This window comes from Mesocricetus auratus, unplaced genomic scaffold (assembly GCF_017639785.1).
Source record: "Mesocricetus auratus isolate SY011 unplaced genomic scaffold, BCM_Maur_2.0 Super-Scaffold_100015, whole genome shotgun sequence".
Lineage (NCBI taxonomy): Eukaryota > Metazoa > Chordata > Mammalia > Rodentia > Cricetidae > Mesocricetus > Mesocricetus auratus.
The window spans coordinates 11175332-11194513 of NW_024429198.1; positions in this window are offsets into that span (position 1 = coordinate 11175332).

Genomic DNA, 19182 nt, shown 5'->3' on the forward strand with positions numbered 1-19182 from the left:
TAGTTTCATAATTATCCTGTCATATAATCAGAATAAATTTATAATTCCTGTCCTTATACCTGGAGGTTGTAAATCCATCTTTTGTTCTAGATGTATCCCTTTGCAGCCTTCTCTCTCTCATCACACACACAACTCATATTCATTTCTACACTGGTACTATCTTTCCTGCACTCACAATGCACCTTCATGGCCTGTGCTATTTATATCGTAAACATCATATTTTGTTTAATTTTATTTACCAAAGTCATGGCAATAGATATATGACAGAGAGGTGATTAGATGGATAGATATAGATTAGACAGACAGATGATAGCTGACAGCTAGAAAGATAGATAGATTCACCTAGGATACAGAGATGAACAAGCAAATAATGTTATACTTGTAATTGTTTTCAGAAACCACATGTATATTATTTTCATATTAACATTGGCCAAAGTGACATGAATGATGATTTACTATCAGAATTCACATTTTAAAATCCCAATTCCAAGATAATGAGGTTATACATAGGATTTAGGAGTGGGTCCTCAAAAGACATTAGGTCTACAAATACTTTTGTTTGGATTTCTCAATACTCAGAAATGGTTTAGTAGTGTTCATGTAAAAGACCTATTTCTCAAAAAAGTTTGTGGTTGTTTTGGCTTGATTCTTTGTCCAAGATTCAATTAAAGTTAGCAATTTACAAAAAGATAAAGATCATTCTTGGCTCTCTAACATAAGTACTTTCTGAAGGACTTTTGAAACACCATGAAAAAATTCCTTTTAGCTCTACTTTCACACATATGTTATACTTTTCTAGGTGTGTATACATTTCCATTGCAAAGCCTATCTTCAACATTATTTTTAGTACACATTTTCAGAAAAGATGTTTGCCTCCTAACAATGCACAGATACCAACTCCTGTCTCAGATTCATGAAATCACTCAGTTTTACGTTCTAGTGACAAAAGGGAATTTATTCCTTTTTACAGACTTAAAAACTTGCCCCATCTCTCTAAGTATTGCCATTATGACAGCATGCTTTCCCCAAGGAAACATTCTTCTTTGAATTATCTGTTATTTAGCTTGACATTTTAAGCAATATAGTTTATAGTATTTTTATAATAGCCTGAGAAGGCCAAGGCATTGTCCCACAAGATAAATTAATATTAATTTCAATTAACAAAATCTCTTTTTAATGAAATGACACCTTAAGAAGTAGTAAACAGTAGCATAAAAGCAATGAAATTGTAAGTCTCAGAGGACACTTAGCTATTAATACTCAGAACTCTTCTCTGATAGTTCATTCTGACCCAGCTATGTTTTTTGGACTGTTCTTCTATCATGTTATCTTGTAATTGAGCCTAAAAGATGCATTAAAAGTCTTGATGCCTCCAGTAGACTTTTGAAGTTTTCTGTTTAAACAGAGAGCTTTCCAAACTCAAACCCTTATTGAAGAGGCTCCAACATGTTTATAATTGTATAAACTAAAACCTGAACTATGTCATAGGCCCATATTCTAAACTGACCTCTAGCATGCACTAATCCAAAAGCAAAGAATGTCATCAGATAGTTTGTGAGTCTGCTAGCAGAGACTTCCACACTTTTCTGTAAACTGACTGTCTGAGACTATAACACTATATTTTACCAAGTTCTATGGGATTGCTACCAGGAATAAACTTGGTAGTTGAGAAAACTTGAAACCATGTTCCTAGGCTACAGTTGCCCTTATTGGTTCTTGAAAAAAACAAACATTTTCCTTTGAAGTGAAACCACTGGATTAACATTGGCTGGAAGAACATTTAAAAGTATTACTTCTAGCTTTGTGAAATGAATGATGTCTCAGCTAGATGGCAAGAGGGAAGATAAATTTACTTTTTCTCATGGAAAAGCAACCCTTCTATTTCAAATGATTAGGTAAAGGATGGCATCACTGGGGAGAACAAACTATTCTAATTAATCTTCCAGTATCAACGGTGACTGAAATTACAGACTTTCTCCAAAGTAATATGTAACCAAATATATGTTCACCATCTGGCTAAGTTTGGTGGACAAATAAAAGTAGCTACCAAACTATGTAGTTAGTAAAAGAACACATAAAAAATACAGTTAGAGTGTGCTAAAATTTAAAGGCAATTCTTACAGAATAAAAAAATACAAAAACATTTGGACAACTTAAACTACTGTTATTAAATAAACCTGTTAATGCACAGGCATCCATTACAATTTTTTCCTTTATTCCATTTTAAAGGAATGCTTGGTTTTAGAACAAGAAAATACAGGAATTATTATTTTATATAAGGTTATTAAGACTTGCTTTTAATTATTTGTATGTATGTGTATCTGTGTTTGGATATGTTTACTCAAGTGCAGGTGGGGTTGGATAAGAGTTGTCCATTACTTTATGTGGGCATAAAGAAAAAAACTAGGATCCTGTAAAAAGATGCATACATTCAACCACTGAGATATTCTTCTAGGACAAAATAAGTATTTGAATAGACAACGATTATACACAGGGCCCATTTAAGAAATCTTATTTATATTATTCAAACAATTAATTTTAATTAAAATATAACATGTAGTTTTTGTGTGTATTCTTGTTTTTGTTAGTTTGGTTTTAAGGAGAGAAAAAAATGAACATAAATTTGGGTGAGTAAGGAGGAGGATATCAGGAAGGAATTTGAGGAAAAGTGAAAAATTTATAAAAAGGAAAAAATGTAGAAAAGAAATATGTTGCTAAAATATTTAATAACAGTACTCTTTACTATCTTTCTATTAATGAAAATGATCAACTTACTATGAAGGCTAATATTTATCACACTCACCAGATTATTTTTTCGTTGCTAAAACAACACATTATAAATGTCCACACAGCCCGGTGTTGGTGGCACACACCTTTAATCCCAGCATTTGGGAGTCAGAGGAAGGCAGAACTTTGTGAGTTCAAGGTCAGCCTGGTCTACAGAGCAAGTGCCAGGACAGCCTCCAAAACAATATAAAGAAACCCTGACTCGAAAAACAAAACAAAACAAAAACATAAATAAAAACATAAATGTCCACACATGGTTTTAAAGTAAAAAAAATAATAGCATAATTAAGGTGAATTTCATAATTCTTTGAAACCAAAAGAATGAGACAGAAGAAAGGAGATCTAGCCAGAGATGTACAGAAGGATGGATGACACTAGTTGGTGACAGTAATGAAAAACATCGTATTTGCTATGACTTGCCAAGTTGAAAGAAATGAAAATATAACATGCCTCTAGCATGGGATAAGCCCTGTGTGAGAGCAACCAAGGAAATGATATCAGTCAATCGACCAACTGGACCTGATTTGAGCCAATATCAAGATAAGTACTTCTTGTGGTTTTGTCTCAGTATCAGAAATTAAGGAACAAACTTTTTTAAAAAATTTATTTTTAAATTGAAATTAGAAACAAGGTTGCTTCACATGTGAATCCCAGATCCCTCTCCCTTTCCCTCCCCTCCTTTCACATCCTCCCACCAGCCCCTTTATACCCCCTCCTTTCCCCATGGAGGGTGAGGCCTCCATGGACGGGTCCATAATCTGTTATTTCATTCAGGGAAGGACCTTAGACCCTCCCCAAGAGTCCAGGGAGAGATTGAATCTATTTCTGGGGGTTAAACCAGCCCAGTCCTAATTCCTTTGCTCATCAGTCCTCTCTCTCTGTCACTGGGTTCCTTGAGTTCATCTCAGTGTTTAGCTGTGGGAGTCTGCCTCTGCTTCCATCAGCCACTGAATGAAGGTTCTGTTTCCCAGACTCTCTGGCCTTGGGATTGTAGGTTGGCACTCCCCAGATCTATGTCTAAAATCCATATATGGGAGAGTACATGCCATGTTTGTCTTTTTGTGACTGGGTGACCTCACTCAGGATGGTTTCTTCTAGTGTCATCCATTTGCTTGCAAATTTCAGGATGCCATTTTTTTTATGCTGAATAGTACTCCATTGTGTAATGTACCACATTTTTCTATCCACTCTTCAGTTGAGGGTCATCTAAGTTCTTTCCAAGTTCTGGCTATTTTAATAATGCTGCTATGAACATAGTGGAACAGATGTCCTTGTGTGAATGGGCATCTTTTGGATATATGACTAAGAGTGGAATTGCTGGGTCTTGTGGTAGGTTGAGCCCCATTTTCTGAGGAATTTCCATACTGATTTCCAAAGTGGCTGTATGAGTTGGCAATCCCACCATCAGTGTTCCCCTTTCTCTAATCCTCTCCAGCATAAACTGTCATTGGCGTTTTTGATTTTAGCCATTCTGACAGGAGTAAGATGGTATCTCAGAGTTGTTTCGATTTGCATTTTCTGATGGCTAGGCATGTTGAACATTTTCTCAAGTGCCTCTCAGCCATTTTAGACTCCACTATTGAGAATTCTCTATTTATATCTGTAGCATTTTTAAAATTGGATCCTTTGGTGTTTTGAAGACTTGCTTCTTGAGTTCGTTGTAAAATTTGGAGATCAGCCCTATGTCAGATGTAGGGTTAGTGAATAACTTTTACTGTACTGTGGACTGTGCCCTTTGCCTTATAGAAGCTTCTCAGTTTCAGGAAGTTACATTTATTAATTGTTGATCTCAGTGTTTGTGCTACTGGTGTTATGTTCAGAAAACAATCTCCTGTACCAATTCGTTCAGGGATATCTCCCACTTCCTCTTGTAACAGGTTCAGTGTGGCTGGATTTATGTTGAGGTCCTTGATCCATTTGGACTTAAGTTTTGAACTTCATCTCCTTTTTGCTGTCTTATTGCGCTAGCTGGAAATTCAAGTACAATATTGAAAAGGCATGGAGAGAGTGGACAACCTTGTCTTGTTCCTGAATTTAGCAGAATCAAATTTGGTTCCTGTCAATTTAGTTTGATGTTGACTTGTTTGCTGCATATAGCTTTTATTATGTTTAGGTATGTTCCTGTTATCCCTGATCTCTCCAAGACCTTTATCATGAAGGAGTGTTGGATTTTGTCATAGGATTTTTCTGCATCTAGTGAGATGATCATGTGGATTTTTGTTTCTCAGCTTGTTTATATGGTTGATTGCATTGATGGATTTCGTATGTTGAATCGTCTTTGCATCCCTAGGATGAAACTTCCTTGATTGTGGTGAATCATTGTTTTGATGTGTTCTTGGATCTGATTTGCCAGTATTTTATTGAGTAATTTTGCATCAATGTTCATGAGGGATATTGGTCTGAAATTCTCATTCTTAGTTGTGTCTTTGTGTGTCTTGGGTATCAAGGTTATTGAAGCCTCATAGAAAGAGTTTGGCGAAGACCCTTCTGTTTCTGTTGCATGGAACACTTTGAGAAGAATTGGTATAAGCTGTTGTTTAATTTCTGGTAGAATTCTGCACTGGGGCCATCTGGACCTGGGTTTTTATTGGTTGGGAGATTTTTGATGACTGCTTCTTCTTCCATAGGTGTTATAGGTTTATTTAAATTGCTTATCTGTTCTTGGTTTAATTTTGGCAAGTGATAGCTATCCAGGAAATCGTCCATTTTCTTTACATTTTCAAATTTTGTGGAGTATAGGTTTTCAAAGTATGACCTGGTGATTCTCTAGATTTCCTCAGTGTCTGTTGTTATGTCCCCCTTTTTGTTTCTGATTTTGTTAATTTGCTTGTTCACACTCTGCCTTTTGGAAAGTTTGGATAAAGGTTTGTCTATGTTGTTGATTTTCTGAAAGAAACAACTCTTCTTTGCATTGATTGTTTGTATTGTTTTCCTAGTTTCTACTTCATTGATTTCAGCCCTCAGTTTGTTTATTTCCTGGCATCTGCTTCTCCTGGGGGTATTTGCTTTTTTTGTTCTAGAGCTTTCATTTCCGAGATAATGTTTGTCTTTGAGGCTGAAGTGTGTTTCTTGTATGCAGCAGAAGGATGGCTTCAGTCTCTGAAGCCATTCTGTTATCCTGTGTCTTTTTATGGGCGAGTTAAGAATGGAAATTTATTAATATTGAGGGATATTAATGACCATTGATTACTCATTCTCCTTTTATTGGAATGGTTGTTGTTGGTGGCATTATGTGTGGCATTCTATCCCTTTTTTCTTTTGGCTGTCTGAATGGTGGGATTATAAGATGTTTATACTTTTCTGGTTGTAGTTAACTTCCTTGGGTTGGAGTTTTCTTTCCAAAACTTTCTGTAGGGATGGGTGAGTGTATATGTATTGTTTGAATCTAGTTTTGTCATGTTTGTCATTAGTAGGGGGAAACTTAGGACTCTGCCATTAGCCATGTGGCACTCAAAAGATGCATATGGATTTGGTAATGCCAGGACAGAACTGCGCTGTTAACCACACCAACTTTGGGCATGACTAGACACATAGTGTCGGAACTATGCCACTAGCCAGGCCCACTTTTGGGCATGGCTAGGGGCATGTACGGAGGGAGGAATAAAAGACTGAACAGCAGAGCGCTTGCTGTCTTTCGGCTTCCAGTTTGGTGGCAAAAACTACTCGACTAATCTGGGTTGCTCGTTTTTCTCTTGTGAGTAATTTCTCTAATAAACAATTACCTATACCCTCAACAAGTGTGCCATTTATTGTTGCAGCATCAGTCATGAAATATCTTGTTTTCTCCATCTATAGTGATTGAAAGCTTTGCTGGGTATAATAGTCTGGGCTGGCATCTGTGGTCTCTTAGTGTTGGTAGAATATCTATCCAGGACCTTCTGGCTTTCAGAGTTTCCATGGAGAAGTCAGGTGTAATTCTGATAGGTTTGCCTTTATATGTTACTTGACATTTTTCCTTAGCTGCTCTTAATATTCTTTCTTTATTCTGTATATTTGGGGTCTTGATTATTATGTGGCAAGGGGCCTTTTTTGTGGTCCACTCTATTTGGTGTTCTGTAAGCTTCTTGTACCTTCATAGCCATGTCTTTCTTTAGGTTGGGAAAGTTTTCTATGATTTTGTTGAATATATTTTCTGCCCCTTTGAGGTGTTTTTCTTTACCTTCTTCTATACCTATTATTCTTAAGTTTGGTCTTTTCATGATGTTCCTCCACGTTTCCTGGAAATTTTATGTTAGAGATTTGTTGGACTTAAGATTTTCTTTGGTCGATGAATCAACTTCTCCTAGTGTATCTTCAACACCTGAGATACTCTCTTCCAACTCTTGTATTCTGTTGGTTATACTTGCATCTGTAGTACCTGACCATTTGACCATCTTTTCTATTTCCAGCCTTCCTTTCGGTTGTGCTTTTTATTTTCTCTACTTCAGTTTTAAATCCTTGTCCTGTTTGAATTGTTTCTTGCAAGTTTTGTTTTGTCTTTTCATCCATTTATTTCATTTTTTGGATTTTTTGGTTTGCTTTTTCTTCCATTTCTTGCGTTTTTTGGTTTGCTTTTTTTCCATTTCTTGCAGTTTTTGGTTTGCTTTTTCTTCCATTTCTTTGAGGGATTTTCCCATATCCTCTTGAGGGCCTCTATCATTTTCATGAAGTTGTTTCAAGGTCATTCTCTTCTACGTCATTTGCATTGGAATATTGGAGTCTTGCTGGTGTGGAGTCTCTAGAATCTGGCAGTGTCATATATGGTTTTCTGTTGCTGAGTGTGTTTTTGTATTTTCTCCTTCCCTTGCCTTCTTCAAGTGGGTGCAGAAAGAGCCTCTTACTGGCCTGGTGATTAGGGGACCAAAGTTCCCTTTTGGTGGGTGCAAGCAAGTCCAATGCTGTAGTATTTTTTCCCTTCCTGGTCCTAGTCTGGTCCCATGGATGAATAAGAATCCCGGGAGTCTGGGGTTCATAGGCTCCCCCCTGAAGGGGACACTCAGTGGCAGTCTCCAGGCACTGTTGCATGGACCTAGAAACAGACCACGAATTGCCTTGTCCCATGGGTCGAAAAGAAGACCAGGAACCTAGGCTACATAGGCTCCTGCTGGGAGAGGAAGCCAAAGAACAACTCTTAATGTTTACCTAAATAACACGTTAAATGGAGAAAATCTTAAAAGAAACCATATGCAAGGAGAGAGGTAAAGCATGAGTTTATAGCCAGAATCAATTAAAATAATATAATATGTAGGTATCTGCTTCATATATATATATATATACTTATTTTGCAAATTAAAGACAATTATATTGTTTATTTGCAAATTTTCAATACGGAAATGAAATGGGTAAATGATTCTACCTTTAAAGGTCAGTTTAATATTAGCAGGTTTCTTATTTCAAAAAGTTATTAATTCATCTAAATTTGTATCCTCAAATGAAATTTATGTTTTTAATGATCTATGAAAAATGTCTGTATGCCAGTAAACAATGCATGTTTAGAAATTAAGTAACTACTTCAGAGAGTAGAGATTTTAATGTACTTCTTTTACTTCACAGATGTCATAATAAATATCTAATCTAATAGAATAGAAAGCCAAAATAACTGTTAATGAACTCATCTGGCTAAGTCATTATCTGTCTCTCTCTCTCTCTCTCACTTTCTCTCTCTCTCTCTCTCTCTCTCTCTCTCTCTCTCTCTCTCTCTCACACACACACACACACACACACACACACACACACACTCTGAAAGGCTAGGGTGCTATCTCTTATTTATGATAGTAACTCAAGCAAGCAGTATGTAGTCCTGTCACGCTAAAAACTATTAGAAACAGTTCTAAGAAACAAGAATGTCTAACATCCATAGTAAAAAATCAAAATATAGGCCTATTAAAATTGAGATGTGAAAGTATGTAAGATTTTTATTTGTTGTTCTATAATTTCAGTAACTTTGGTATCCATTTCGGTTTCTGTTTCTTAGTCAGCCATTATAGGTGGGCAGCTGGGAAGGAGTCACATTCATATTTGGCATAAGAGTGTAGTTCCCATAGTATCTAGAATACTTATGAAAGTATGTAGAATTTGAAGCTCATGAATTAATTATATTCATTGTTATATGCATGCTCAAACAATCAAGAATATGGAGTTGCATCAATGTTATCTTTAAAGCAAAGCACAACTATATCCTCAGACAAGTGTGGAATATTTTCTATGTTAGGAAAAAATGGCAAACAGTATAGATATGGTGCCTCTGGAATGATATACATATATATACATATATATAAATATATATGTAAATGAGTTGGACTAAATAAAGTAAATATTCATTATACATTAGTCATAAATTGCAGCAGCAAAATTGCTAATTCATCTGAATTACTTTTACTGAGTCTTTATAGTTAACTGTGAATCATCTGCAGATTAGAGTCAGTTAGAAAATGAGTGGGTCTAAAAGGTCTAAATATGAATCATTTTTGATATGCCATAGAGTCTAATCTGGCTTTCAGTGTCTCTGCCATGTATTTTCCACCCATCATAAAGCCTCTATCTTAGTAGGGTTCAAGGGCAATTCTCCATTGTTGCATTAAACTGTACTCTAGACACTCTAGATAAGGAAGTACAAATATTTCTTTGTTCAGAAGTAGAATTTTGAAGATTATGAATGTCTGTAAAGTTTTCCATATCTTCTCATTAGACAGGTGACCTAAATGAGCAAGTAACACCTTTTCTCAAGTGTTACCCTGGGGGGATGGGCTCTGAACTCAGATACTTCAGAGAGCTCTGATATTACAATTCTGCCTTCCTTATCTCTTCCCCTGGTATGATGCTCTTAAATTTTAATGTATAGAATAAATTCCTTAATAGCACAGAAGCATCACAATAGAAACAAAATTACCCTGAATATGTTGAAAAAGCTTTGAAGGCTTATATTTTTCCCATACTAAAAAAGTAATCTCCAATTCTCAGAGCAGTTATTGGTGTTGGGAAGGAGAGGATAATTTTTGAAAGTCTCCCTACCATCTTCAAAACTATTTGGAACAAATTATCCCACACACCTATGAACACTTGATTTTTGACAGAGAAGCTAAAACTATACAATGGAAAAAAGAAAGCATCTTCAACAAATGGTGCTGGCCTAACTGGGTACTGGTATGCAGAAGACTGCAGATAGATCCATGTTTATTGCCTTGTGCAAAACTCAAGTGCAAATGGATCAAAGATCGCAGCATAAATCCAACCACACTGAAACTCTTAGAAGAGAAAGTGGGAAATACTCTTCAATGAGTTGGTACAGGAGACCACTCCTGAACATAACACCAGTGGCACAGACACTGAGATCGACAATTAACAAATGGGACCTCTTGAAACTTAAAAGCTTCTGTAAGGCAAAGGACACAGTCAACAAGACAAAAAGGCAGTCCACAGAATGGGAAAAGATATTCACAAATCATTTCTGACAGAGGGCTAACCTCCAAAATTTACAAAGAACTCAAGAAACAAGTCTCCAAAACACCAAAGGATCCAATTAAATGGTGGGGTACAGAACTAAACAGAGAATTCTAAATAGAGGAATCTAAAATGGGGGAGAGACACTTAAGAAAGTGCTCAACATCCTTAGCCATCAGGGAAATGCAAATCAAAACAACTTTGAGATACCATCTTACTCCTGTCAGAATGGCTAAAATCAAAAACACTGAAGCCAATTTATGCTGGAGAGGATGTGGAGAGAGGGGAACACTCCTCCACTACTGGTAGGATTGTCAACTTGTACAGCCACTTTGGAAATCAGACTGAAGATTCCTCAGGAAATTGGGAATCAATCCACCACAATATCCAGCCATTCCACTCTTAGGCATATATCCAAAAGAGGCAAATTCATACAACAAAGGCATCTGCTCCACTATGTTCATAGCAGCATTATTTGTAATAGCCAGAACCTGGAAGCAACCTAGATGTCCCTCAACTGAAGAGTGGATAGAGAAAATGTGGTACAATTACACAATGGAGTATTACTCCGCAGAAAAAAAATGGAATCTTGAAATTCCAAGGTAAATGCATGGCACTGGAAGATACCATCCTAGGTGAGGTAACCCAGTCACAAAAAGACAAACATGGTACTCACTCACTCATATATGGATTTTAGACATGTATAAGGTTGGTGCCACTCTGCACTTCCACTGACAGAGAGTCTGGGAAACAGGAGAGAACCTAAGAGATATGCATGGTACCCAAGAGAAGAGGAATGAGGCAAGATCTTCTGAACAAATGGGGAACATGGCGAGGGGTAGGGGTTTGGGAGCTGGGAAGAAGAGAGGGGGAGAAGAGGCAGAGAGAGTAGGTCATGGGGGAACAGGAAGTTTGAGTGGGGGGTAGAATAGGTGGAAGAAGAAATCATAGGTTAGAAGACAGATCAGGCCCTCTACTGATCTAAAGGGATGACACCAATTGGCAGGTTAAGCAATAGTGGAGAGACCACCTCGAATGCCCATTCCTGATAATGAACATTATGTCTATAAACATCCTGGAGCCTTCATCCAGTGACTGATGGAAGCAGAGGCAAACACCCACAGTTAAACATTGAACTGAACCCAAGGAACCCAGTGACAGAGAGAGAGGAGCAGTAAGCAAATTGGCAAAGAATGGGCTGGCAAAACCAGCAGAATCAGCTGATCTGAACAGAGGAGAGCTCTTGGACCTCAGACCGACAGCTGGGAAGCCAGCATGGGACTGATCTGGACCCCCCCCCCGAATGTGAGAGTCAGTGAGGAGGCCTGGGAAACCTATGGGGCCCTGGGCAGCGGATCAGTGTTTATTCCTGGCATACAAACAGACATCGTGTGTCCATAACACAAAGAGAGATGCTCTCTCAGCCTGGACTCTTAGGGGAGTTCCTGGACCCTGCCCTGAGTGAAATGACATACTCTAGATATCCCCTATGTGGAAGTTAGTGGCAATAGGGTGGGAGGCTGGCGGGAATTGTGGGGGGAGGAGGGGAGGGAGAGGGAACTATGATTGACATGTAAAACTAGCTGTTTAAAATAAAAACAATAATAATAAAAAACAAATTAAATGAAATAAAGAAAGACCGACATGTATTCACAGAACAAGGTGTGTGTGTGTGTGTGTATGTGTGAATGCATGTATTTGTGTGTATGTGTATCAAAAGAATCTTTTATAATTTCAAACCTAAACTGAGGATATTTCATGTATGACTGTAGAATCATTGATAATTTCTGCATTTCTAAGTCAACTTTTGAAAGCTATGATTTAGACAAATTAAATCCACATTTAGCAAGGAATGATGTAGAAAATGACTTGTGTACAATTGCCAAAAGAGAGGCTATTTCTGTAATCCAGGTGTAAGATGATGAGCTACAGTTTTAAGGTGGTGGGGGATAGCTCATAAATGAAATGACACATTTGAAGACATTTAGAAGGAGGGATTGACAAGGAATGATTGCCTGTTAGATAAATAACTGACAAAAGAATCATCTGTATTAAAAATAACCCTAGAGATATCAAGCTGTTAACAAATGATTTGATTTCTATGCATATTTTTGTTAATTTTCCTAAAGCAGATGACCATATAAAAACAAGTGGCTTTGATATGATAGATAAAATAATGACTTGGGAGATAACAACTCTCATGAACAGATATTAATAATGAGTTAAGTCTAGGTCAAGAATCAGGCACAGGAAAGACCTAATAATTAATGAATAATAGTAAGAAATAAAAAATTCCTGTCCTGACATTTATTTTAGTGAAAAGAGACAGGGAAGATATGAAGAAAGAAAATAAGTCAATGTCCAGAAATATTACAGTGGGTTGAGGAAAATCCATCACAACGTAGGCTTACAAGCACTGGAAACAGACAAGTTTTCAGTAGTCTGATGCAGATTAATCATCAGAGAATATGGTCACTATACCAAGTCTAGCAGCTCAGCATTGGCTTGTCCATTTAAGAGCACTCAATGCAAGACCAGTCAGTGTTAAGAATCCAGTGTTAAGAAAGACACTTAGGAAAACTAATAGAATATTCCTAGGATAGGGGGCTCCAGCTGTTAAATGTTGCACAGTTTAGGCATCTGCCAAGATTTTAATTATGCTTTTAACTTATTTTGCAAATTCACAATTTCTAAACACACACACACACACACACACACACACACACACACTGAATACTTTCCCAGTGAGGAGTGTAGAATGTATTTGGAAGAATTAGGGGAATGATAGAAGTGATATGTTAAAATACATTGTGAGAATTATCATAAAATTAATAAAATATGATTATATATAAGATCTACTTTGTTCATTGCTATTGCAGTGTTATTGACTCTGAGCTATATAAGGAGCTGTTGCAATCTATTAGTCTTTCTGTGTCTGAGTCTATGAGCATATTCAGAAACCATTTTCCTTCTTGTCTAAACATCATTGGAAAACAGTTATATTTTATAACTATTTTTACTCATTAACCTCATAAGTCATTTTTTAAGTATCCAGAGACATATGACAATCTGTTCTCAGGATAGTCGCTTTTGTGACTTCAATGATGCTAGACCAAAACAAAATCTCCAAGCCAGCACAAGTGATTTCAATGTCCCAAGTAGTGTGTTGTTAACTCTTAATGGTCAGAGTGCCCAATTAAACCCTCAGGCCAAAACTCCTGGTGTTACTATTAAAATTATGATATAAGAAATTGTTTATATTTTACATATTTATATAAATTGTTTATATGTGTACTCCTTGCCTTCGTTTCTTCTTTGGTCATATGACATCACAAGTTATGCATGTGCTAAAATTTCTAGTAAGCTGAGGACATGAAATCTCATTCCTTTATCTTCTTTCTATAATCATTCTTTGCTTACCAATATAAATCTCTGTATAGGGCAGAGATAACTTCGGCTAATCTAACTTTGTTGTGCTATATGCTATGTAATTGCCTGAGTATATAAAGGGGAATGGTTTATGATCTGTATCCAACTCCTCCAGCCCACCAAAACTTGTTGACCTTTTTGTGTTTACTTTGATTTGATTGTCTTGTTCCTGAGTAAGTAAAGGAACAGATGTTTCAAGAATATTGCATAGCCTCATAAAGAGACCTCTGGCTTCTTTTTGTGTGTCACAACCTCATAGGCATAAGGAAGCGCCTCAAGTAGATAAGGTTACCTCCCCAAAAGCAGTAGGGGTGGTGTGTTCAGGACTTTCCTGGGGAAGCTTAGAAGCAATATTCCTGGGAGAAGGCATAAATTATTCATAAGAAAAATATCATCAATTCAGTATCCCCAAATTGTACAAAATCCCCAAAGTAAGCAGCAGATAGAGATAAAATCTAATGATGGCATGGGGACAATCGTGTAGCTCAGCTTTGCTGGGTCTTTGTCAAGCAGCTGTATGATTTATGCCATCTCATCAAATATGGCTGTGCCACTACCGCTTTCATTTAATGTCTCCTCCTCTTTTTCAAAAATCATTAACCTTCTGGGCATTGGATCTCATGATGTTAATTATTTACATAATGTCCTGTCTCCAAATGCAGGAATAATGGAAGTAAGACTAACTTAGGGGAACAGAATGTATTCAGTGTGTAAGCCCAATTATGACTGAAATTAGCATGCTAATATGACCTGTTAACATGGTATAAGAATTGCCAATTTCTTTAAAAAACCATGCCTTTTCTGATTTTAGTTATTAAATGTTCAGGAGAGAGTAACCGATAAGTTGGTCACTTCAGAGAACATTCACTTTGGTCTATGAGTTTTGAAAGACATTTTGAACATATTTCCCATTTGTACATGTCAAGATGGTAAAGATTTATGGCTTGCAATTGGGAATATTTATATGTCATGAAATTCTAGATAAGAGAAAATGTGAGATGCCAACTTACAACAAGAAAAAATCATTTGTATGAAGAAAACATGGTCAAAATTATTGGAAGCAATTTAGTTTTATAAGAAATTTCAAAACAGTGGATGGAACTTAATGGTCGATATTTTATAATCTCTTAGAAGTTGAATTATCTATATTCAATACTGGTATTACAGTTCTAAAATAGTACTGAAGTTTTCCAAGGGAAAGCAAAATACGCAATTTCATGATCGTGTTATAATTCCGACATTTTTACTAATAACACAAAACATGAACCACAGCATGATGTGCGATTCTGATGCTGTTTTCTCAGGAAAACTACCATGTGTTAGCTTTATCTGACTGCCATATCAGCTTCATTCTGCCAAGTTTTCATTCAGTCACCTGTTTTCAGGAAAAACTCCTGCCCATAGTTTGTTGATTTATTGTCTTTCGTTTTACCCAAAAAGTAGTTTGTACTTCCTGCTATCATTTCTACTTCTCTCTACTTTCATTTTTCACTAGGCTACCAGTATTTCAGGAGCTGATCCTACACCTATCCACAAAGAGGCAGCACAATGGCATATTGGGATGTTTTTTATGAAGCGATCTCATAGAGCTGACATATTTAAGTGGCAGGGAAATTGTAAAATAAATGAGGAAGTTGAATGGACTAGAGATTTGATCAAAACTTTATTTATTTGTGTGAATTTATCAATAAAAAATTGAAAACAGTGCTTAAGAAACAAAAGGGATACATGCATAATCTACATTGTTTGGGAGTCACTAACATGATCTTAACTGAGTTCTTGCAAGATCTCATGCCTGTTACTGGAGTTTGTTAGTCTATGGTTTTTGTGTGGGGAATATTTAAGTCTAAGTGCCTTAACTTCCTTTTTCACACACACACACAGACAGACACAGAAACACACACATAGGCACACACACAGGCAAACAAACAGACACATACAAAGACACAGACACACACACACACACACACACATACACACACACAAACAAGAATGCTGATAGGCTCCTTTTGCCCCACAAATATGACACAGGACATGAGACTCAAATGATATGAACTGAATCTGAAATGAAAGACTCTTACTGTACAAAAGATTTTTCAACATATCATGGAAATTAAACAAGTAACTACTCCTATCCAAGGTTTAACACCAATAAACAATGCCAATTACCAGTACGGCAAGTATGCATAAAAGTGGGAGAACTGGTATTCACATTCACTGCCAACAAACAGCTGTCTAATTGGATTCAAGGCCCACTCAACTGGAGAGAAATAAAATAATGCCTGCTACTAGAAACTTACCAGCTTCCTGGTACTAGTGAGGTCATGGACTTTAGAAATAAATCTATGACTGCCATGTGGCTAGATCAGCATAATTCCTTAATATACTTAAATAATAATCTAATATTCATAGATAAGTACAAACACCTCATCAAAGAATCCTTTATTTACAGCAAATGGAATCCAGCCCAGAAAGCCACAACTGGGCTAACACAGAAATCATCAGACCATAGGGATCCCAGCCCAGTTTTATGTGAGTAATATTAGGTACTGTGAGTTCACAATAAAATACCGAATATTGCCTAATTTGCTTTTTTATAGAATTATAATTATCCAAGGAGAATGTTAACAGACACTAGAAATAAGTGACAGAAACACACACACACACAAACAAAACATGGAAATTTGGGATATAAATATCCACTATATATATGAAAGATGGAATGAAAAATCTCTAAAAATAGCATTTGTTTTTAGAATATTTAAAAATTATTGCCACTCATTAAAAATCCACAGATATCTAATTTCACAAATCTTTTGTAACAAAAAATAGCTTCATGAAAAGAGTCAAAGTTCGTAATTTCTTTAACATGTTAATTAATATAACATATAATTTAAAAGATATTAGATTGTTTAAACTAAAATATTTCAAGCATGGCAATATCAATTCCTTAAGGGAATGTAGATAAGTCAGGCTGGCTATATATTACATGCAAAATGTCATAATCATGTTGAAAAAACAGTTTGACATTTTCTTGCAAATAGAAACAAATAGTTACCATATGGACTAACAATTCTTTTTCTAGGTATTATATCAAAAGATGTGAATTCATATACTCATAAGAACTGGCACACAAATGTTCATAGAAGCTTTATTCATAATAGTCAAAAATTAGAAAACAATCATGTTGCCCATCAGCTGCTCAGCACAAAAATTGTCTCATGTAATTGCATAATCTCACCATCCAAAAGTGAATATATTATGTTACAATATATGCATATTTAGCTTATATAACACTATAAATAGAAATTTAAATAGGGTGGAATGTATCTGGAGTAAACGGAAGAGAAGAGGATAGATTAGACTACAAATACATTGATGATACTGGAATAATTGACAAATTACTATTAGTGATGGTTGTACTGCTGCCTTTATAGGTTAAAATTCAGTATCATGATTTATTATAATAAGTAATAATGCATTAAAACAAATAGCCTATTTTTCAGGGTTGATTTCAATATCATGAGAACACCTAATGTGTGTGCTGTCACAAACTAAGCTTGAAGTTGATAACACATTAATTTTCACTGTTGTTCCGTAGTCCTGCCACTACACTAATTTTGTTAGCTAAAGACTTATGAATCTCTATTACCTTCAAATGACATTATTTCCTTTTCATGTCTTAAAACTGTGTATAGTGATACAAAAACAAAGAACAAAACAAAAGGAAAGGGCCTAGTTGATAGCAGGAGGGAAGATAAAGAGTCCGATGTAATGGGATGAAAATAGGCAAAGAACTGAGATGCACATAAGCCTATATCAACCAGCCATCTTCTATTTGCTGGAAAGATTTTCAGTATTGGGATTGGGACCCCAACTCAGCCACCTAATATTTGACCTGCTATTTTCCCTGCCTAAAAGATATGCTGGGGAAAATGTACTTCAGAAATTATTGGACTGGCTAACCAAATCATGGGAGAGAGCCCATCCCTGACTCTATCTGGAAGCCAGTTGCTAGAGGCTAGACATCACAGAGACCCAGGCAAAAAAGCAAAAGGAAGTCGATGATTTCTAATGATAATTTGCTAGACTCATAGATTGGTGCCTATCCCTATTGTCATCAGAGAGGCTTCACCTAAAAACAGATGGAATCAAGCACAGAAACCCAGAGTCAAACCTTTGACAGATCTGAGGGAATCCTGGGGAAGAGGGAGAAGAAGGACTGAACTAGAGCATTCAAGGACATCACAAGGAAAGCCACAAAATCAACTAAGCTAGACTCATGGGGTATAGCATGAATTATAAAAACCCAGAGACATATATTGTGGTTCACGCTTAAGATCAGAAAGGAAAGCCTCCAAGTCACCAGAGAGTTCTCCCCACTACCAATGCTGGGGCAATCCTGTCCTCAGCATGTCTGAAGGCTAATTGCCAGCTCTGAGACCCTGTTCCTTTCATATATATTCTGACCTCCAAGCAAGCTTTATTAAATCATAAACAATATATCACCATAATAGGGCCTCACAGTGATTAAACTGCCAACCAGGGAGCCTACATGGGACTGACCTAGACCCTTTGCATGTATGTTACCTTTGTGCAGTTGATCTTCTTTTGGGTCTCCTAATAGTAGAAACAGGGGCTGTCTTTAACTCAATTACCTGCTTTTGAGACCCTCTTTGCCACTGAGTTGCCTTGTAGAGCCTCAATAAAAAAGGGGGTCTAGTCTTATACCACTTGATTTACTGTGGTTGGCTCATATACATGGGAGGCCTGCCCCTTTCTAAAGAGAAAGGAGGATGAGTGGGTACAGACTAGAGGAGAAGGTGGGGAAGATAATGGGAGGAGAGGAGGGAGGCAGGGGAAACTGTGATCAGGCTGGAAAAAATAATCAATTAATAATAAAAAATCATGTAGGAGTAAGAGAATTATAAAATAATAAAAAACTAAGGCAATTCATCCTGGCAAAAGCCAGGAAAAAATGCTCAAAGGAATAATATACATGGAAGAATAAAGCAGAGAATCTCTACATAAGTAAATTTAAAGACAGGAATGCTAAACAAGTGAAGTCTCAATGGAATCCTGCATCTCCAACACTGTAATCCAATAACCCTCCAATACTCATTGCATAGGGAAAAAGAGCAACAGTTATCCAACAAAGGAGAAAAGCAACCCATAGCTCACATTTTAAAAGATACAGAGCAACTACTTCTAATGAACAAAATGTAACTCTCTGTTGTCTTCATGAAAGATTCCTTACTCTCAAAGATACTGAAGACCCAGAGTCAAGGAAAGGCAGTCAAATTACTGAGCAAATAGAAGTCGAAACCCAACTTGTGCTTATTATGAATTTTGTCCTGTGCCTTCAGTATGAGGATAATGCTTTGCTTATTAAAATTAACTTTGAAATATTTACTTCTCTTTAATTTTGAAAGCTTTAACAATTGCTGTTGAATATTTAATATTTTGTAGGAAATAACAACTGAAACTAACTAATCCTTGGATTAGCATTATTATGAGCATATATTTTGCTCATTGATTTCATCACTG